Genomic DNA, 23,997 nt, shown 5'->3' on the forward strand with positions numbered 1-23,997 from the left:
AATCTTTGACATCGTGTCATCAGTTACCCCTCCCAGCTCCTGACCCCTGCACAGGCTCCTGTCTGTCCCTGTAGTGCTGGATGACATGCAATAAAGACCAAACACTGTAATAGGCTCTGCCCAGGCTGGTTGTGGAGTCTCCATCCTTCGGGATGCTCAAACCCTAATGGCATTCAGTCCTCATGAAAAGTATCCATACTTGGTTTCACTAAAATTCATCTACAGCTAAATCCCAATTTTTCTGATCTTATAAAATATTACAAATATTACGTTATAAATCAGAGAAACAACAATAATTTTATCCTAAAGACATCTTAAGGTATTCAAAGTTTATGAAAGAAATAACAGTGACGTAGCAATTAAACTCTTCCCTAGTTCCTTGCACTACACAGGTATCAACTAGCATACACCCGCTGCTCAAAATAGCAGCAGCATGCTGAAAGAGGTAAGAACTGACCTTATTTTCATGGGAAATATATATGGAGACAGAAATTCCATCCTCTCCAGTAATAATCTCCTGCCTCTAGATAATCTAAGTAAAAACATGCCTTGTAGCCCCTAAAGTAGTGGCAAACCTTCATCTTCAGAGGGAGAGGAGAGCTGCTATGTATCGGTAGAAATGAATGAGGTATGGTTTTGCTAAAGGACTAGGACTTCACAACCGGTCAAAAAGAATTATTCACAGCTTTCCATTAAAGCAAATTACTTACAGAGTAATGGGAATCTCTGCAGGTATTGCATTAGTATTTTCTAGTATATTACTAAGTTCCAGAGTTTGCAGTTGGCAAGGTTAATAGGCATCTTCCATTCACATGAGTATCAGCTTTTAACTTCTTCCTTCTTTTGTAATTGCAAAGACAAATAGCTTCCTTTCCCACATCTGGTGGAATCATTATGCTAAATACTGGAGCATAATCATTTATTCCATTCTGCTCTGAATGAGTTTATGCATTATGTTTTCCTATGTCGTGTAGAGCACATGAAAAACATGCTCAGGTATTCAAAGAGTGATCTCAAAATTCTAGGAAACTAGCCTGATAAAGTAACTTGGTTCTGCAGTAAAATATCTGATAAATGGGGGAATACAGGGTGGAGTGGGTGGAAGGGGAAATCAAACAGCTATGTTATGCAGTATACAATCAAAAAATCCATACTATTCCCAAAACAAAGTTTCTGCAAATTAAGAATACTGGAGACTTAGCTGTATCACATTACATGCATATGAAAAAGAAGCCTGCCAAAACACAACAGAAATGTTGCAAGCAAAGATTAGTCATATGTTTGACAACTCTGTATTCAAATTGTAATATTCACAGAAAAATACAGCAGGCCTTGGCACAAGTGCTCGGAAAGCTAGGGAAGTGCGAAGGAAGTCACTGCAATGTTTCCTAACAGACAATGAACAAACAAGAAAAATTTTTCTTTGCAGAAAATCCCTACAATATATTAACCAAAAAGAAACCATTTTGGTAGGTTTATTGAACAAAAGACTTGTGGTTCATTACTAAAGGCAAATAACTTTAAAAAAAAATAAAATAAATCACTTAGAATGTATTCTGAGGAACAAACACAGAAGAAAGTGGAAGTATTTATAATACTATTAGTGGAAAGACAGCACGATGCCAGGGAAAGAAATTAATGGGGTGAGGAAAAAGTTTGGAGTCTGTCACTTTACAGACTGCAAGGAGAGATAGTGAAGATAGAAAGGAAAGAAAGATATAAAGTACAATAGTTTTCCCTACTGAAAACATAGAAGAAAATAAATAAGCAGAGAAAAGAAGATACCACGCATCTGAAACGCAACTACGGCATTCACTGACCAACCGTTTAGAAATCAAATTACATCTAAAATGAATTGCATACATATATGGCAACTTAATCCTATTGCTACGACTTGACAAGAAACATCTTCAGAAAGATGCTTCTAGTTTAAAAATAGGGTGGAGGCAAAAAAAGTTCTGAACCTTTCAATGAAGCATCATAGCAATCAACAGCCATAACAGCAGATGTTCCTTAAACTTGTGCACAAGTGAGGTGATGTCAAAGCTGACATATCCTCTTCCCACCCATTTTTAAAATGACAGTAACAAAAGAACTCATCAGGCCAATTATGACTTAACATTGAGATTTTAAACCATTCATAAGGAAGTGGTTTAAAATACACCCAGGGACAGTAAATCTTTTATATTAATCTTATATATTACAGCTATGTAACCCAAAATTAAAATAAGCATTTTCTCTCAGAGTGCAACACTGTATTTAACAGGCTTCCATTAAAGTATGTAATAGCCAGTAATGAAAGACTGATTGATTTAGGGAGAACATTGTGGCTGAAAATCTACCAGTTCATGCTTCAAAGAGCTTCAACAAAGTATTTGTAGGCTCTACTAATTATCTACCAATATTAATTCTGCTTATGAATTCCACTCACACAGTAGTTATGCTAACCAAGTATTTGCAAAATATTCAGCTATATATTAGGCATACAAGTCAAACAAACATCAAAATTGTCTTGACTTCAGAAAATGCCCATCAATTTTCAACTGGCTGCTACCTTTGGTATTGCTGAAAAATCTCTCTTGGTGCCTTGATTTAGTATCTCCAAGAAGCTGTGAGCAGAGCAAACCCACTGGAAAACTCTTTTTGAACTGCTAAAAGAAAGAAGATGTCTCTGCTTTAGGGACTGAAATTACAAAAAGGCAACGGTAAAAAAAAAGATGTGTTGAAATATACACTCATAAACTATCTCAATAGAGAAATACCACGTCTCTGCTGACTAAATCTTTTGTTATAATTTTTATTTCAAAAAGCATCTAAATCAAATTCATCCAATACCATTGCAAAGTATTTCATAAGAGACACAGTACACATGGATTACTAAAAAAATTGAAGTCATTAAGAAAATGCTCAAAAAATACCATCTTTTTACTGGCATCTAAAGGTAAGCAAAAAGGAAAAACAGCATGCAAAACAAAAAAATAAAAGTATTGTTTAGAAGGGCGTACCCAAAGTTTAGCCAATTTTGCCACTGATTAAATTAAATTTGATGTCACACTTAGGGAATTAAATCTTACAAGTGTTTTACTGTAACTGTCTTATCCTATTCTAGTGTACATCCTAACCTATTCAGAATCAGCAAAACAAGTGCTATCTCTGGCTATCTTATCCAAGTATAATTGAAATCTGCTCATTGTTTGTGTTTGTTGAAATTGAAATGTTTGTTCCTGTACTGAAGTTGTGCAAAAGAAATAAAACAAATCTAACATAACCATTGTAAACACAGAATTTTGCTAATCTCAGGTAACAAATAAGAATTATATCAAAAAATCAAAAATACTCATTTGTCCCAGGGAAATGTTACATTGCTGTCAGGTTTTCATAGTCCCCTTCCTCCTCCTACTAGTATCCATACTACTAATATTGAGCCCTAACCCCAAGCATTCAGTACCTCCTAAAAGAGCGAGTACTGACAACTTAGAAATTCTAACATTTCTAACAATTAGAAGTTCTAATTCAATTAGAAGTGAAATCCAAATTATACCTACACCTTTAAGTTGTTGTTTCGCTTGTTTTGTGACAGATTATATTTGAGCAGCAACACACATTAACAACCACAAACCTCAACAGTCAACTTCTCCACAGTCCCTTTAACTCCTTGACACTATAAGCATAGGAAAAGCAGTATCATTAAAACTATCTCCTTTCACTGAAGACCAGTGATAGGACATGAAGAAATAGAATGAAGCCATGTCACAGGATGTTCAAACTGGACAATGAGAAAAGGTTGTTCACTGTGATGATGGTCAGTCACTGACAGAGGCAGCCCAAGGAAGAGGTCACAGCATCAACTTTGTCAGGGTTCAGGGAGCACCCAAACAAGGCTTTTAGTCATGTGGTTTAGTTTTAGGTAGTCCTGTGAGGAGCAGGGAGGTGGACCTGATGATACTTATGGGTCCCTTCCAACTTGAAATATTCTATGATTTTATATTTAACACCTTCATTAATGGCCTGGATGATGGGATGAATATACCTCAGCAAGTTCACTGGTGATTGAGGGGAAGGATTCACACACTAGGGGACATGGTGTTTCAGAGGGATCACAACTGATTGGAGAAATCAGTTAACAAATCTCAAGAAAAAAAAAAAATCAAAGAAAACAAGACAAAAAAAAGCAACAAAAAAAATGCAAAATACTGTAACTGGGACAGAACAGCTGCATGCAACAGTCCAGTGTAGCAGCTAACTGATCACAAATGAGCTTTGCACAAGGGTAAAGGCAGGGTCTGGTGGACAAGTTGAATATAAGTCAAAAACACACCTTGCAAAAACTGAATGCTAAGGGCACGTTAGACTGTACAGTGGAACAAGCAAGTAGAGGGAAATTATCATTCTAAGCCACACCTGCTACACCACATCTTGAGTACTGTATTTCATTTTATGCTGCCCAGTATAAGTCATACGGGTACAGTAGGGATGCAGCAAGATGGTTTGAGGCTAGAGTGTGGGATGGATAAGGAATACCTGAGAGAAGCGGGTTTGTTCAGCCTCCAAAGAAGAAAACTAAGGGGAAACCATATCGTTGTACTCAGCTATTTAAAAACAGAGCCAGACTTACTGGGCAATGCAAACAAAACAAAAAGACGAGAGGCAGTGGATATAAAATGAAGCCAGGAAAATTTGATTAGATAAAAGGGAAAAAAATTATATTAAGGGTCATCAAAAACTGAGACAGGTTGTTTGTTGAAACTCCATGTTTTGAAGATCTGCTTCAAATTAGGCAGCTAGACCGGGCCAGTTCCAGGTAGTACAGAAATGGTACAGAACAAGGGGGGGAGACTGTACAGGGTCTGGGTGGGATGGAATTAAATTTCTTCAGAGTAACCCTTGTGGTGCTGTGCTTTGCATTCCTGTGGCTAAACCAGTGCTGGCAACACAACAGTGTTTTAAGTATTGCTGAACTGTGCTAGCAACAGCATCAAGCCAGTAGGCACAACCAGGACAGCTGACTCATACTGACCATACAATATGATGTCATGCCTAGAAGCAAAAGCTCAAGGAAAGGAGGAAGAAGGGGAGGATGTTCAAGGTTATGGTGTTCACTGTGTGTGCAGAGAACCTGCCTTTCAGGAAGTGCCTGATTGTGGGAACTAGTGAATGAATTTCTTTTTTTGCTTTGCTTAAGCATTACGCTTTTGCTTTTGCTATTAAACTATCATTATCTCAGTCCATGAGTATTCTCTCCTTCCTTCTATTTTCTCCTATCCCAGAGATGGGAGTGAGCAAGATACTGGGGTGGCATATGACTGTTGGCTAAGGTCAACCCACCACAGCTACCCTTCAACTTGGACGACTCTATGATTCTCTGATATTTCTTCATGTACATTTTTCACATATTTTATAGGCTTCAAAAAAATACTTCATGAAGCACAGAAATTACTCATTAAAAGTCTGGATTGTCCCAAGTCTCTCAAGGGTTTTTTTTAATGTGGAAAGCATGAGAGATTCTGGGCTGGCCAATATTGAAAGAGGACCACAGATCAACTCCTGTGAAGAAGCTATACATTGATCCTCCTATTCCTTCCATCAATGTTCTCTGAAAAGTGAAAGGAGAAAGAAACAATCTCAAAGAAGTTGGAGCAAAACTGAGAAGAACGATGACACACCACACTCTAAGTTTCTGCGTGGGGATGTGTGAATTCTGACATATTTAAAAAAAATTAAAGATTTTTTTTACTGTTGTGGGTGTTCACAGAAGATAGCTGAGCAACTGTTGTAATATGACAGCCAAACAAGAAAAAATAAAGTTGCCAGATACACTGGATTTGCCCTCCTCCCAAGAAAAATGAAGGCAAATAATTTAATAATAAGCCAGTGAGGCAAAACAGAATGTTTGATGATTAAGGTTTGGGGATTTCTTTGTTTTGTTTAGTAATGTTGGGGTGAGGGGTTTTCCCCCTTTCTTATTTACAAGCAGCAACCTATTTTACCACATACAGGGATGAAAACGTAAGTGGGGTAAATGGTTGCATTGGTTCTGAAATATCTGATGAGCTGCTACAAATGCCTCAGACAGTTTCCTCAGACCTATAAAAGGATGTGTGAAAAGACGGAAGGAAAAAAAAAGCATGTTTATTTTATAAAGTTTGACAGACATACTACATTTTGACTGGCGAGACACAGAAGGTTTGAATGTATAGGCAGCCATGGACAACACAGGTACATTTACTTAATTTGAAACATTCTCCAGACAGGATTTTGGGGAGGGTTTGATTATAAAACCACCAGACCACCACATGCTCTTAACATTATGATCTAATTGTACAGCAGGAAAATGCTGCTTATCCATACCTGATAGCCTCGCTCAGAGGCATGTAGAAAATCAAATGCTTGTAGATTTATCTTGTCACACAAATATGCAAACTGCAGATACTCTCATTTTCATGGAAATTTGTTTTGTGTTACCTAAATAACCATGCAAGATTATATGGCATGAGTGCATGCAAATAATTCATGATTTCCTAAATTTGAGACTGAATGACAAGAAAAAAAAAAATCATAAATGTTCATAAGAGAAATGGCTACATCATATTAGATGACAATAATAGAGAAATAAGTTAGTGATGAAAGAATGAAAATGGGGGGGGGCACATAAAACCAAATCATGAAACAACTGGTATAACAAACAGGTTGATATGACAACATTTACTTACACTGAGTTCAAATAACGTAGAGTATACCCAACTTGAATTCAGCAAAAATATACCTGTCCCAGTAAAGTGGCTCTTTTTTCATTATTATTGTTATCACTATTGTTATGTTTGCTTTTCCCAGACCAATACTAAGACCAAGGTAAGTTTTGTCTGCTGATACAGAAATTTGATCCATGAATTAAGAATCCTGAATTCCATTGATAAAGACATCTATCAAGATTCAGTTAACAAATGATGATGTACGTTAGTAAAATTTAATGTGACAGATGAGTTCTATTACAATGGATCACACAGGGTATCCAGCTTTTCAAATTAAGAAGTGAATTGCAATGCCATCATGCTGTTTTTAGAGGACAGTAGGAGTAGGTTATATTCCTGAATAAGACATCTAAAATAAGTAAGAAAGGGACACCTTATGAATTAAAATGTTTAAAGAGCAATATAATGCATGATAAGAAAACTAATGTGTTCCAAACACAAGGCCAGGTTGCATGGGGCTTTAAGCACCTGGTCTAGGGAAAGGTGTTCCTGCCTATAGCAGGGGGGTTTAACTAGATGATCTTTAAGGTCCCTTCCAACCTATAACATCCTATGATTCCATGAAATGCTACAGTGATACCAATCCATGTTCCCCCTTTCTTTAGCATTTTTATCTGGTTATTTTAAGGTTCTACATCGATATAAACTGTCAATGCAGCAGCTATATCTTAGTTTAGAATTTATCATAATACTAAAAAGCAGAACTTTTAATAAGCTTTTGGGGTTTTATTTCTTATAGTTTGTGGTGGGGAGTTTTGCTCAGTTGTGTTTTGTTTGGGGGTAAGGATTTTTGAGGCGATGGGGTTTTTTTGGTTTTGGTTGGTTGGTTGGTTGTTGTTTGGGATTTTCTTAGGTTTTCATTGACTCAGACTAGAAAGAGGCAGAACAGGAGAGCAAAAGGAGAAACTTAAGTTTAGTGAGCTAGCAGCTTGCTATGTAAATGATGATACATCTATGTTACCTGTCACAGTGAAATAAGGACCCTATGCCTGCAAAAGACTTATCTTGTGCCTCAGAGACACAATAGAGTGGGATGCAACACTAAGTAGCAGCCTGTGGTGGACAGTTAAGTGATCAGAGTTTGTTCTATACAGTTCAGAACTCCTGTACACAAAGACCTTTCATCAAGTATTAAAAAAATTCCTCAAATTTGTTCCTTTACTTAAAAAAAGAAATAGACAAAATAAGAAAAATCCCACACCAGCACCTATCACAGCAACAAATGACCTTATCAAAAATGCAGTCATATACTTGAATGCATTAGTAGTCAGTTCTGACAATGACAATGCTTACAGAGATCAAAGTAAATTCTCACCCAGTACATGATTTGAACTACTCAGAATCCTAAATTCCTTCAGTAACTGCTGTGATACAGTTAAACAATATTGAGATCCATCAGTGAATGGCAGCACAACAGACGAGCAGACATTATCTGTCACTTTCACTATCCAGATGTGCTTTGAGTACTACAAATTACAGAATTCATAGAGCTCAGGAAAAAAAAAAAAAAAAACTAGGGGAGTCATTTTTCCATTAAAAGAAAAAAAAACAAAATAAAAAAAAAAAACACAAGACACCACAGACAACGACAAAAAACCACAAATTCTAGACTGACCTCCCTACGTAAGTCATATGAAACCAAAAATACCAACCGTTTGTTGACAAAGGGCTATCACTCCTCCATTACTGAGCAAGATACAGCAGGTACCTAGTGTCTAGATATTTCCTACCTTTCCTCTATTAATGAGCTACTTCTCATCAGAAAAATAAAAACACAGAAAAGCAAGATAATGTACCAGGGAATTCACTTATTACAGGCAGCTACATGCAGCCATTTCCTATGAAGGATTTCAAGAACCAAAACTTATATTCCGTTTTTAACATTAGACTAAGTACCTATTAAAAGCCATGCTCTTTTTTCCTGTCATTCCTTTTTAAAGTTAATGGGAAAGATCACAGAAAAAAGAAAAATGAAAACCCACTTTCACCTTTTCTCCTTCTTTCCTGTTTCTCTTAGGAGATTCCCTGTAGCCACCTTAATGATTTTTCAAGATGTATCTCATTCTTCTCTGCACTGGACACTCCATCACCAGATGCATGACTTAAAACATACTCCAGGCTTGAATGGACTCACTGGGAGACACAAAGCATTCCTAAACAAAAAGTTTTATTGTTCCTAGAGGGTGAGCCTGTTTTACGCTTCACAATTTTTATGCCAAATCTGGGAATGGGGGAGTGGATGGAGGGGAATACGTCAAAACAAAAACCTCCAGGCTTCATTCAGCCCAACAAATTAATTAAAATGCAAGAAAGAGAGGCACAACAAAATGGAAGAGCTCCTCTTTGAAGGTGAAAAAGAGATGGCAAAGTTCCCCTCTACAGTTTCATTTGAAAATACTTGAACGTAAAAATACAGGAAGTCAAAAGAATTTTACTTTCAGTGGAATAAAGATGATATTGTCTTTTCTTGCAACAAGCAAAAGCTGCAAGTAGAAATATTTCTAGGCTAGCTCCTAAAATAAGATAGCACACAACATACAACAGGAACAAAAGATGTCAAGGAGTTTTCATGATAAGAGACAACCTCATATCATACCATGCAGCTAAAAGAGCTCTAACAAAGGCTCCTGAGCACATTTCACTCCAGATGATAACTGATGATAAGTGATGAAATTTCAAAAGCAGGCCCGGCAACAGGCCTGTTAGGTTATCAAAAACTAGCTCATCCTACACTTCATACAATCTCAGCAGTCAATGCTAATAAACTAGGTATGACAGAGGCCAATAGGAGAAAATTTAAAAAAATTAAAAAAATAAATCACCAGATGATTCACCAAAAGATTCACACCACAGTGCTGAATGTGTCATTTGTGTGTATCTATATATATATAGTGTATATAGATATACACACACACAGAGACACTACTGCAGCGCTCTTCACCAGAATGATAGCATGTCTCTCTCCCTGTTAACTGGGACATGTCAAGAGCTGTCTTCATGACAAACCAGTAATCACAGAAAACCCAAGGACTTCATTGTCAGGCATTTATGAGCATCATTAGAGGATAATTCTTAAGACAACAACTAAGACATGGAGGGGAGAGATATTTCTTTGTATGAAGAGCTTCAGAAGCTAGGAAGAAAAGCTACTACATGATACTTTAAGAAAGAATTAGAAGATACTAGGACACCTTACTCTCTCCTTTGCAGGTGGCTGTATTGAAGTCAGAATCAAGGCTCATATACTAATTTTAAATTCATGTAGGAAAAAAAAAAAAAATCACCCAATCTTCTACAAGCATTCAGCCTGCTTCTTTGAAAGTAAGAAGTTTCATGCCACCAGAAAAATAAAGAACAGAATTATGTCTTCATTGGGCCAATAATAAAATAGTCACAACCTAGTGTTTCAGAGCTCCAGATTCCAGTGTCCTTAATGACTTCACTTATATTTTACGTGAACACCAAACCCTTTGGAATCTGTAATAAGTGAGAGAGAAAACTACTTCACATGACAGATTTTGAAAGTGAGAGATTAAGCAAATGCCAATAAAAAAAAAATTACATTGTAGATAATGCTTTCTTCATTCACTCAGATACAGTTCAACACTCACAGAATACAGTTATACATATTCTTACGCTTCCTATACGGAACGCAATCAGAGCTGTAGAGCACACATACAACTGCTTTCCTGTATCATACAAAAAAAAAAAAAAAAAGAAACCTGTAGCATCTGGAGACTGCTAATTCTATTCTCTGGTCATGACAGAAGTTTTTAGCTACCATCAAAGAGGTGATGTGATTGCAGGACAATAGAGTATAAAATGAAGAAAAATAATCTCTAGATATTCCCTATCTCTATTGCTACAAACAAGATTTCCTTAGACCATCTGTTCCTGTTTAGGTATAAAATCTTTTAAACCAGATTAGGATATTAAATAGTCATCCTTCAGAAAAGTTTCCTGTTGCTAAGAAACAGGAAAGAAAATAATATATCCAAGGTCAGCTGTGACTGAGTTGATTCAGGCTGATATCCAGGGAATTACAGACCAGTCAGTCTCACCTCTGTGCCTGGCAAAATCTTGGAGCACATTCTTCTGGAAGGCATGCTAAGGCACATGAAAAACAACAAGGTGCTTGCTAACAGCCAGCATGGCTTCACTAAGGCCAAACCCTGCCTGACCAATTTGGTGGCCTTCTATGAGGCGGCTATGGAACTGATGGACAGGGGTAGAGCAGTTGGTGTCATCTACCTGGACTCGTGCAAAGCGTTTGTCCCACACCACATCCTTCTCTCTAAATTGGAGAGATATCAATTTGATAGGTGGACCACTCAGTGGATAAAGAACTGGCTGGATGGCTGCATACAAAGAGTTGTATACAATGGCTCAGTGTCCGGCTAGAGACCAGTAACAAGTGGTGTCCCTCAGGGATCTGTGCTGGGACCTGTCTTGTTCAACATCCTTGTCAGTGACATAGACAGTGGGATTTAGTGTGCCCTCAGGAATTTTGCCAATGACACCAAGCTGTGTGGTCCGGTTGAGATGCTGGAGGGAAGGAATGCCATCCAGGGGGACCTTGACACGCTTGTGAGGTGGGCTGATGCCAACCTTACGAAGTTTAACCATGACAAGTGCAAGGTCCTACACCTGGATCGGAGCAATTCTAGTCACAGGTACAGACTGGGCAGAGAAGATTCAGAGCAGCCCTGCGGAGAAGGACTTGGTGGTGTTGATCCATAAGAAACAACATGAGCCAGCAGTGTGCGCCTGCAGCCCAGAAAGCCAACTGTATCCTGGGCTGCATCAAAAGCAGCAGGTCAAAGGAGGCGATCCTGCCCCTCTACTCTGCTCTTGTGAGACCTCACTTGGAGTATTGTGTGCAGTTCTGGTGTCCTCAACATAAAAAGGACATGGAACTGCTGGAACCAGTCCAGAGAAGGGCCACAAGAATGATCAAGGGATTGGAGCACTTCTCTTATTAAGATAGGCTGAGAAAGTTGGGGCTGTTCAGCCTGGAGAAGAGAAGGCTGCATGGAGACCTCATAGCAGCCTTCCAGTATCTGAAGGGGGCCTATAAGGATGCTGGAGAGGGACTCTTCATTAGGGACAGTAGCAATAGGACAAGGGGTAACGGGTTAAAACTTAAACAGGGGAAGTTTAGATTGGATATAAGGAAGAAGTTCTTTACTGTGAGGGTGGTGAGGCACTGGAATGGGTTGCCCAGGGAAGTTGTGAATGCTGGTGTTCAAGGCCAGGTTGGACAGAGCCTTGGGTAACATGGTTTAGTGTGAGGTGTCCCTGACAACAGAAGGGGGATTGGAACTAGATGATCTTAAGGACCTTTTCTAACCCTAACTATTCTATGATTCCATTCTATAAAATTTTTGACCCAATATGACACATTTCATCAGGAATCAAACACAGTCTTTGTTTAGGCTGGACTGTTTCCACAGGCCATATTCTGGGTAGAAGTTTTAGATTTGCATGGAGACTATGAATAAAAGTAAAACTTCGTTCAATGAGCAGTGACATAACTGACGCTATGGTTAGGCAAACCAACAGGGAATTACAGTACTTTGAAAAATCCTTCTTGAGTTGTTCAATAATTCATTGCATTTTGTATGACCTTTCATTTCTGGCAGCTTTTTCATTAGACAGATTTCAGTTCTAGGTTTAAGTCAAAGGTCAACGCTTGTAACACATCACTTCTGTCAACAGGCAAGTTAAAGACAACTTTTTCACCCAAGGCACCACTTCTGCGAGCATGAAATAAGGCATTATTTTCTTGCTACTCCCAGCACATTGGTTCAGCTGCACTCCCCCTTAGCAATTAAGAAATCTGGACCACCTCTACACAAAACAAAATCCACATAAAATATTAATACAGTGAAATTATCACACCACTTTCCAGATGTGTAACTTTAGAAACAGCACATAACACAGAACAAGCTACAAGTTTGCTATATAACACTTAGGAAAATATGCCATAAAAATAAACATATCTGCAACCCAGCATCATTATCAAATGGAGTTTAATGAATTCTGATTATTTTTGCTTTTTTGAAAACAATAAAACAAAATCTCAGAATTACTATAAAAGCTTCCAAGAGCAAAAGATAAGGGAAGTTTTAGGGTTTGTTTTAAAAGTACTTCTCAATTTAACAATGCAGGTTCTTCCCCAGCCAAGCTGTAGGGTCACAGGGAAGCAATCAGGTAATTAGCTATTTCTCCTTCTACTCTTCCTACTCTTACAAAGAAGTTGTGTCCAAGAATTTCCCTCTTTCACTCTGGGGAGTTAATTATACTACATACAAGGCCCTGAAAAACAACAGGTTCCAGGCACAAAAAGCACTCTCTTTACTAAAGTGTAGTAGACTAAGCTAAACATTAAACTAGCATACAAAACAAACAACACGTAAATGGCAAACTGCTGTACCTAGTATAAACAAACTAAACAAGAACAGCTAGACAGTAAGTTTGTCTCTTACACAGTCTTTCCCACTGGTTTGTTGCAAAAGTTTGAACATATACTGATTATAACGCATGTTCAAGTACATAAGTACAAATGTTTATCTAGATGCCTACATTTTTTCAGTCTGAAAAGACAGTTCACAAAAATACAGCATGTGCCATACGGCTACTATTCTAACTTGTAAAACGCCTCTTGTTCACCAGGCTTGTTCCTGACATAACTGCCTGAACTCTACAAAAACATTTTCTTGTTGATGCCTCCTATTTGTTCTTTACACATTCTCCTTATTCTCTAGTCTGAAGGTGATGTCAGTGATAACACACTTCCTAAGAGGGAAACTTACACTGATAATGCCACATTTTGGTGCCAAAATGGCAGAGAAGGACAAAGCCTCCTGCACTCCCAAGGTACATCAAAGGATGCTTGTAGCTTTAGGGATCCTGTATACCATCTTAAAAATGCCTGTATAATGAATAATTAAATACAATCAAATTCTAGAATTATTAACCTTTATATATTGATACAACTGTTAATTTTAAAATAATTTTATTAATTTAATATTACTCATAATGTTGATATATTGCAATAAAAATTAAAATAAATGTCTATTAAAAATAAATTGTCCAATTAATAGAAGATATTCAGTAACAGACACTATCCAGTCTTTTTCCTTCCCCTCTGAACTGCTCTTCATGTATGGTTAAAATTTAGTAGTCTGGTGTCACACAAGACTTTTCTAAAATGTTACTATTTTTAGCTAATTTCTTCCTCTGGCACTCCATAACCCTGCCAACAGTAGGGAAACTGAAGGCTCCTCTCATCTATGACTGAACCCCAGTTTAATTTTCACATGAAACAAGCAAGCATTACAGAGCATAGAGAAAGTTACTGCAGCAAATTTCTACAGCAGATGTTACAGAACAGGAAGATACTAATTTGCAAATATCCCACTCATACTCATCCTTCCAAAGATACCATTCGCTCACAATCTCACACACACCTACACACACACAAGTGATGTGTCTGCCCAAGTGGTCTGGCCAGGATCACCTTTATGTGACAAAGAGGACAAGAGACACCAGCTATCAAGTTCTCACCATTTTTCTGTGTTTCTTCCCAACTGGCAACAAGAAACTACTTTGGAGAGATCTTCACAGCCTATGGTCTGTTTTTCTGTTGGGCATGAAGAAAAAGAAATGGCATACATGACAAGCTTCCACTGACAAGTCATCTGCTTTTTCAGAGGGTAGGCGTTCAGGTCTTGCATAAATAACACATTCCTCAATCTTACCACTGGGTATAATATCCTGGGAGCTGCATCCTTGGAGATTTGTTCTTTGTTATCAATACAGGCTTTTATTTTAACCCTGCTGCTGCTGCTTCTGGTGGCTAAACACATCATGTAATAGAATTATTAGGGTTGGTATAAATATCTCTACAAAGGGTTTGGCAAATATAAGCCAAGTCATCACAAATGGCACAAACTGTCCTGGAAATACCAGCAAATAAGCCAAAAGGTGATGACCATCTGTCGTGGTTGAAGTCCAGCCACACAGTCTCTCTCTCACTCGCATCATCATCCCCCCCCCCCCCCCCCCCCCCTGCCTTTTTCCCCCCTCCCTGATCCTGGAGGGATGGGGAGGAGAATCAAAAGAACTTATCTCAACCCGTGGGAGTTACAAACAGTCCAGTAACTAAGGTATAACACAAATCACTACTGCTACCACCAGCAATAATAATGATAAGAGAAATAACAAGGGAAGAGAATACAACCACTCACCACCAGCTGACTGATACCCAGCCTGACCGAGCAGTGATCGAGCCCTTCTGGGTAACTGCCCCCAGTTCTACATCCTGGGCATGACATGCTGCGGTATGGAATACCTCTTTGGCTAGTTTGGGTCAGGTGTCCTCTCTCTGCTTCCTCCCAGCTTCCCCTCCTCCCTGGCAGAGCATGAGACTCACAAAGTCCTTGGTCAGAGTAAACATCACTGAGCAACTACAAACGTCGGTGTTATCAGCGCTGTTCCCAGGCGGAAAGTCAAAACCACAGCACTGCACCAGCTACTAAGAAGGAGAAAAATGACTGCTACTGCTGAACCCAGGACACCATCAAAAACTAATCTCTCAACCCATGCAGCTAGTCCTTAAGAACTGAGGTACTTACAGTGCTTCTCAGAACTTGCAGTTGAGTTGCTATGTTTTTTGGTAATTAAGGAGCTTGGTTTCTAGCTCTGACTATCTGGTCCCTTCCCAAGGGCTGAAATGAGTTTAAAAAAAAAAAAAAAAAAAAAAATCAAGTGTGGGTTGATTCAACTGACAACGGAGATTGTCATATTTTGTATATATTGTAAAATGCCGTATCCAATGGAAATTGGCAAAAAAGTCCCATGAAGCACTTTTCTTTTTACTAAAAAGTGTTAACTATGTCACAATAAATATTACTTGAGGACATATTTCAAATTTATTGGACATCTAAAAGTAGCACAACAGAGCCTACCCAACATAAAAGTGGAATGGAACTTTACAGTCAAACTTGCTAAAAACATGACGTTTGCCAACTGAAATGTGTAAAGACAGAAGCAATGACTGCTGTAGAAATGATTACACACTCTTCACATCCCGCTGCCTGGGCTCTTCCTGCCTATACAACTTTCACGTCATCACACAGTCAGCTGTATTCCTATTGTGGCGACCCCTATTCATAACCTGTATTCCTACTGTGATGACTGCTCTTGAAACACTGATACAGAGCCATCCTAAGGACTGAGAGCTGGACATCACCTCACTTTAGGCCAGGTGGGATGGGGCTTTGAGCAACTTGGTCTAGTGGAAGGTGTGCCTGCCCACAGCATGGGGGTTGGAACTAGATGATCTTAAGGTCCTTTCCAACCCTAACTGTTCTATGATCCTATGATGTATATTGTTTCCTTGACATCCATCTGCAAATACAGTTCTCCGTTACCCTATAAACTTTAGGTTTCAGTCTTTCATTATGTCAATGCACCATATAGGAATGTTTCCAAGAGTTAATTAAGTACCAGTACACAGTATCTTTATGGATAACAGCTGACATTTTTCCTCATCAAGAAAAATTTTACTTCCTGCCTTTACAAAATTTTTTCTCCTGTCTGGATTTGGGCCATGAACCAGATAGCACTGTGCACTCAGGAATTTCCACAATACCAATACTGATACGTAGGTAGGTAGTCCTTTTCCCTAAAGCAAAGGTTTTTGAACAGATGCCAACAATTGTTTATCAACTACACATGCATCCAACAGCTATGAAGCATCATATTTAATGCTCTCCACTAACTGAGAACTCAAGTTCTCAGTAAATACAACTAATTATTCTGTACTACCATACAGCACAAACTAACAAAATTAGGAAAGAGGACTTAGACTGAAGGAAGAAGACATCTCCTGAGCCACAATAACTTCAGGTGATAAAATGGAGGATCAAGGCAGAATAGGTAAGCCATGCCGAACATCAAATTGATTCTCAAATCCTCATTAAGTAAATAAACACTGATGTCCAGAAAGGTGAATAGATCAGCAGCTCCTGAAAAAGTTCTAAGTTAACCACTTGCTGCTGTTCTCTCTACAAATTCCAACCTAGATATAAAACTATACAAGGCACTCTTGTTACAGAAAATTCCTTAATTGGATGCCAGCAATGTTTCCTGGCAGAAACACTCACAATTGTCAAATTTTTCGCTAGCTGAAAAAGCCTGTTATTTCAGAGTACTTGCAGTACCTGCCAGTTCTGCAATCCTTGTAACATTTGTTACAGGACAAAACACAGCCAAAGCTCAAAATGCTGACTGAAAACCAAATAAAATTATTTGAATTCTAATATTTTGCACACTATGCCAAAAGTAAGTAGTAAGTTAGTTCAATTTGAACATTGTCAAAACTAGATCTTGCTTGACACTGTAGGAATGAGAGCTGTAGCAAAGTATTCACTTTTTCAGCATCAGGAAGTTCAATCTAGTAAATATTCAAATTATGTCCTGAAATATGTGTCATGCTTGTCCTTGTTTATGCCAGCCTCAAAGCACAGTAAGACTTAGTGCATTTCTCTGGTGAGGATGTTACAATTGTCTATTGAGAGAAAGAGTAGCCACTTATAGCACCAACAGAGATTTGTACACTCCTGTAGAGTATGACAGATATCCTTTCCCCAGTGGCTGCTACTATCATGTAGTTACTGCTGTATGTGGCACTAACTTAATGGCTATATGATAGTAGTGGTAACATCGTATTGAAAAATTGGAAAGCATGTTTTTGTTGCTTCAGCGTACAAAATATTTATCCAATAGGAGGATACTCTACGTGCCTTTCCTATGAAAAAAAGGATCAGTCCTCTCAGGTTAACCTGAGAAGAACGATTCCTTTCATTTTGCAGGGAAAAATGCATTTTATGTTTTCATGTTTGCAACAGAAGTGGCTAGTAGGAGTTAGGATAAGAATTTGCATGTTTGTAATCCCACATCCACTGCTTAATGGTTAATTTGTCAAGGGTGTATATCTGGGTATTTATTTACTTGGGTTCTTCCCAGCTCACATGACTATTCAGATTTTGAAGCTCCTCTACAGTTCTTTCCTCACTGGGTCTCTAAGCAAGTGATCCTATAAAGAAATAGGTATATGTTGTATGAAAGCTGTCAGAACAGCATTAGCTTCTAACTCCATAGATCTCATCTCATTCTAGACACAAGCAGAGGATAGGCCATGCCACTGTCACTGAACAAACTTGACAACAATTTTAAATTCAAAACTGGAAGTGTAACTGTGTCTGACAAGAAAGCCTCACCCCTGCAAGACAAAACATTGCATTTAATCACTCTCTGATGTTATACATGAAAGATGTGTATCTTTCATAAAGATAACATCCTTGTTAGAACAGATACAGTCAAAATTATTTTGATATCCCAGCAGTTAAGACAGTGATATTTCCAATCATAACAATGGCTGAGGTTTACTTCAGTTTAGCACACACCTCTTCAGTGTACAAGGAACCTCTACATAGATGAGGACACACAAACTGCTCCAGGACCAGCACTAGCTGTTTTTGCTAATCAGGCTTGTGATATAAAGCCAGCAAGCTGGGCAACAGTCACAGTAACACAGAATTATGTCACTTCTGGACTGAAAGCAGAGCACAGACAGCTCTGAATATAGGGAGAAAAGAATTGTGTTAAACTAGCCAATTATTAGAATAACATGGAGATGCCAACAATTTTACCTTGGGTCTCCTACGTTAAAAGAAAGCATTCTTGGATGCTACTGTAAACTGCTTCTCTTTACCACTTTCCCCTCTTCCTCTGCCTTTTCCTCCCCACCCCCACCTTTCTTTCTCCTTTGGAAACCTTGGGATTGCTCAAGTAAAATTTTATTGGGGGGGGGGTGCTTAGAAAGTATTACGGGGACAAGAAAACAGTTTTCTGGGAGCTCCACCCAGGATGTTTCCTTGGCCATGAATAACTACGCTATTTTTGAAAACTGCATTGCTCTATTTCAGTTGCTGTGCAGGTGGTCTGTTAAACCTTAGAAGTTATATCTGTTAGTTAGGTGTTCATGTAAATATTTCATTAAGCTTCCTGGCTTATAATAAGCATTGCTTAGTACTGTTTTACGCAACACAGGCTACCGAAAATTTTCTACCAAGGGGGAGGAGAGTGTAAGATTAATAACAAGTGGATAACCACTATTTTTTTTTCCCCCAATATCAAAGGGAAAAAAAGATTGTGAATTTTAAGTTAAATGTGCCTATTTGGGGAAGATACATAGTTTCGTCTCATAGCCTAGGTAAGTAAGGACATGCCATATCTTTGTTCTCTTTTTTATAATCTTATCCAAGTATTTTTAAAAATCCTTGCTTAAAAAAAACTACTTTATTGATAGTTTAAGAAAGTATAGGATATACTCTTCCCCAACACCTGATCATAAATGAATTTATTTATCTAACAGATTTTGTCTTCACAGAATGTTATTAATCTCTCATGACCAAATGTAATAAGGATAAAAGGCCTTAACCATGAGCAGCTTTTAGCTTTTTATATGTTAACAGTCACTCCATTTATATTTCTATAAAGTTGAAGGATTCATTCAGGTTGACTGTTGAACTCCTAGTCAGTCAAACACTACCAGCAGTTGCCTAGTTTCTTTGTCAATTTTACAAGCCATCATCTGGTTTATTTCCTGGCATTTCCCTCCACCTCTGCAAGTGACTAAGATCATCCTAAAATGTAAATAACACAGAGAATATTAATTATACTTTTAACACCATTTATTACTTTTTTTTTTCTTTTTATGTATAACATCAAGAAAGGAAACCTCTCCCTCCGAGAATTTTAATTATCATGTTTCCAGATGTCTGCTGTATTATTTGATCTTTGGTAAAAAAAAAAAAAAAAAAAAAAACCCTCTGCTATTATTAGCCCAAAATGCAAAATTCCCTGTCATAATCCTTACTAGCTTTTTAGTATAATAGAGTGTAATTTATTGGCCTTGCAATAACTAAGTTCTTTACACTTCAGAACTATTGTAGAGATGGTGAGACAAAGTTGTCATTTAGAGATCCAAAAATAAGCTTCAATTCTCATCCAACTAAAGACAAAAGTCATTAAAAAAACCACAAACGAAAACAAAACCAACATGATCTCTTGTCTACTTCCGCTAAAGCATCTGCATTCCCGCTGTGCATTTTTAAGTAATGCAACAAGACCTGTGATGATTGCACAAGGAATTACAGACAACGTAATGCTTGAAGCGCCATTATGGAACTGCATAGCCAATGCAGTATTGAAGCAAGAAGAGCCTTCTAGCTCTGTAGTACTATTTCAGGGGAACAAATGAAACTCATACAGCTGCAAAGGTCCTACAGAGACCATAGGACTATAGTGTAAAGAAGAAAGGGAACTGGAGTAAGCTTCACACTATTCTGCATTAATATGTAAGTAGGAAGCTAGATCTGAGGCTGAATTATTAAAAGTAAGAGCGGAATTCTCTTTCACTATTCTGCTAAACCAAAAGGTATCCATTATCATGTAATGTCAATTCCTGAATAATACTGAATGTTACTAAATATGTAGGCATGAAACCTGTCTCAAAGATCTCTAGGTGCTAACAGGTACGGCTGGCATAGTCTCTACAGCAAACAAGCACTTAAATTCCTTCAACTTCAGATGCAATCATCTAGTTCATCTTCAGATTAGATCCTGACTTTCAGATTGGGCATTCAGAAAAGGAAAGAAATACACAGTGAAAATACACATATGCAAACACCCTGACCAGCATCAAACAGGACAGAAAAGGTAAAAAAGGATATAAGCTCTATCTCCAGAATAACATACAGCTAACTGTCCAACTAAAACCCACTTCTCCCCTAGAAATCCCAGCCTCATTCACCATGCATAATAAAACAAGGCTAGAGATGTACAGATAAAAATGTCATATAGCTCTGATCTATCCCCAGCACATCAGAATTTTGAGCACTACTTCTACGGAAAATAGCCACAAAGTGCGGAAAAAGACATTACGCACAGTTGTAATACACACTTACACGCAAGAAACCTACAGTGCAACTGGGGTCTGCCGCAACAGCCTAAGTAGGTAACAGTGCCAATGTGTTACCACCTGTGTGATCGAGAACTCAAATCAGTGAGACATTTTGCTTATAATGCCACCAGACTAGCACCTCAGATTGTATTCCTGGCTTCAGCTGAGAACACCTGCCTGTTTTCCTTCACCCCCTCAAACCACACAGGCAGCATTGCACTGATATCCTTTTCAACCAGCTCCTCTTTGTCTCCCCTCTTTAGTATCCTCATCTGAATCACATCCTTGTAGATCAATTCTTTTATTTGTTAGCACATATCACCTTTCTAGTCTAGACTCTGAATATTGCTTCCCCTTCCTACAGTCTCAGTACACAGGTTGCAAGCACCCATCTCTCCAGGTTTGTTCTGTTCCTTATCATTTTCTCCTCCTCATTATGCTTTTGCAGGACACCCTTCTAGGCAGCTTTCTCTTCCAGAGCTCGCAGGCAGCAGGCAGCATGTGGAAGCAGGGCTGTTCACACCCTCATCCCCCACAGCCGAAATGAGTCACATTTGTGATTTCAGAGAAATCCTCCTTTGGCCCAGCCATTAAATTTTAGAGAGGTTTTGGCCAACAAAGTCCAAGTCTTCCCAGCACAAGAACAGATGTTTTCAAGGTCTGCTCTCCACAAGCAAATAAATCTTCTGAGGAAGGGGAGAAACACATACCTTGCACAAGAATCATTCTATTTTGTTTCAAGGCCTGTGTCCTGAAGCATCAGTGTGTGAAAGTTTCCAACAGCATGTGATAGTTATCTTCTTTCCCCAGCCCAGCTCTCTAACCTTCCCGAAACCTTCAAAAATTTCTACTCAAAAGAGTGACAGACATCACGCAGGGAGTTTAAAGCCCAGCAAAAGCAATAAGCAACAATGACCAGCGTCATTTACCAAGGAAACCTAACTTTAAATACATGATTAGGATGAAAGAAGAGTATTCATCATTTATTACATCACATTTTTCAACTGTCGTTTCAACTATTTCAGAACTTTTACCCAAGAAAACTCCTTTCTAGCTTTTTATAGCAATTTTAAATTTTCACATGTTGAAATTTCCATTGCGTTTCTACAGAAAATTTTGTTATCTCCAAATTGTTTTCACTTTGTTGTGGCTGTTGAAACTGGTTGTTTCTGTGCGAAAAACCTATCTCCATGCCATCATAGAGAGAAAAAGCCACATCTGCTGTCAAATATACTTTCACAGTATTGATACATTCACTTGATATGAATTTTATTTCAGGAAAATACTACAGAGAAGAGTTCCTTGCTCTGGCAGGCACCTCACCATCTTTAGAAAAGCTTCTTCCTAAACTGAGGCTATAACACAGCAAGATGTGGCTTAATATAAAATACCTTTAACTAGGAGGCTATTCTATTGATTAAAAATGCTATTCTAGTTTCTAGAGTAAATTTATGCAAAAGCAATATGGTCATTCACTCTCGTATCAGTATTGTCTTATTTCAAGTACTTCTTCCTTTGATTACCCACACACATTTATAGTACTCCCTTACCCTCTCAAATTTCATCTTACCAAAGAAGTCAAGCTTCCAAGTCATAATATGACATGTCAAAAAAAGGCTGACAGCATGCTTTATTTCTTAAAAATCAAAATTGATCTTATTTACAATTTAGCTATACATAGAGCTATGCAAGCACAGCTGAGGCAAAGAGGCCTTTGATTTGTCACCAGAGAGCCTTAGTCCCAGGCTCTCCAGTAATTTTCTAATACCTTTTCCTAATTTTCTTTTACCATTATGCACAGAACTATCCTTTCCTCCGAAAGCAGTTTAAGAACTTGAACAACACTGACGCCAAAACCATAATCCTGCAGTTGCCTGGATTAATTTCTCCCCCCTTCTTAAGAAAAAAAGAAGTGTACACTGCTCTGTTAATGCCTAATTAGGTAGCCGCTCCACTTCCCAGCAGACCTGCGCTTGGGTTCCACCTTCATTTCCATACGTCTATGCCTTTTCCTGTATGTGACTGGAATCACTCAGAGTACAATGTGGCACACAATCAAGTTTTTAAATGAACCTAGACTTTAACATTTCCCCATCCCTACCCTTGGAAACTCATCTGATGAACTTCGTGGTGCTCACTCCAATACCCTTCACAGGGTCTAACTCAGATTGACAGTTTTTCTGCGAAGGCACCGAAATACCCAGTTGTGATGACGATCATTCTTTCATGAGTTCAAGTATATCTTAATGAGAGCTTTGCAGAACATGCATATGCTTAATAGTGGTAAAAAGAAGTAATTATAATGGTTACAGCCTTTAGAAGTAGTCTAAGTTCTTAGAGATGCAAAAGAAACGTTGGCGGCAATTCTGGAAAAAACTAATTCCATCTCATCAGCTACAACATTGCCACAGGCAATCACAAGCATTCCCTCCGTTTCTGTTTTGTAACTGTTATCATTAACTGGATTCTTCACAGATGTTTAAGTAGTGCTATAACCTGTATTGTAGCTTATTGCTACCGAGTAGTCCTTTAACTGAAGAATAATCCTTTCCAAGTTTTAAAATAAATACCTAACTTGACAAGGCTTGACAGGTCATACAATGCATTTTGTATTCCACAGCAAAAAGCCAAACAAGCATGTCTTCTAAAACAATTAAATCTGGGGAGGGCACATCCAGACCCTTCCCAGGGCTGTCCCAGGAGAGCTTCAGCCCCAATGTCCAGGTGTGAAGCCCACCAGAGGGGTGCCTATGGGTGTGGGACATAGGGGAAGGGCAACTGCGGATTGCACAGGGCTTACTATGAGATGCAGGATGTTTACAGGAGGACTCAAAGGCAGGGACTGGGATGAATTTATATTATTTGGGAAGGAACAACTGTGAGAAAACAGACAAGTAAGTGGATAAAAAGGGCCAGTTGCATGCAATAGTTTGCTAGTTGGAATCACTTGCCTAGCCATCCCCCGTGCCTGATCCATGTAGTCTGTCCTATCTGCTTATTAAATCATTTCTAACTCTTTTCTGGGTAAGGGGCACTATTCATTATCCATATATGCACAGGGGTCCAAGTACAGCAACTGGGGTGGGACTGCCAGCCACAGGAGAGACAGGGGTGAGAGGCCTTGAGTGCCAGCTTGAGGTGGGTCATGGGGACACACATGTCTGCAGGGCAGCACCTGGAATGGATGCACCTGGGCATCCACAGCAGCCTCAC

General features: G+C 38.5%; 1 protein-coding gene across 3 annotated transcripts in view; it reads right to left on the reverse strand.

The window, feature by feature from the left end:
- MARCHF1 (membrane associated ring-CH-type finger 1) overlaps positions 1-23,997 on the reverse strand; it is a 235,325-nt gene that overhangs the window by 203,931 nt on the left and 7,397 nt on the right. The window contains exon 1 of one of the 3 annotated variants that reach the window (XM_065693887.1): positions 2,555-2,609. The exons of the other annotated variants lie outside the window; for them this stretch is intronic. The gene's annotated coding sequence lies outside the window, so the exon portion shown is untranslated. Of the gene's footprint in view, positions 1-2,554; positions 2,610-23,997 lie in introns of those variants that run through there. 3 annotated transcript variants of the gene reach the window in all.

The sequence above is a fragment of the Lathamus discolor genome, chromosome 1 (assembly GCF_037157495.1).
Source record: "Lathamus discolor isolate bLatDis1 chromosome 1, bLatDis1.hap1, whole genome shotgun sequence".
NCBI classification, from domain to species: Eukaryota; Metazoa; Chordata; class Aves; order Psittaciformes; family Psittacidae; genus Lathamus; species Lathamus discolor.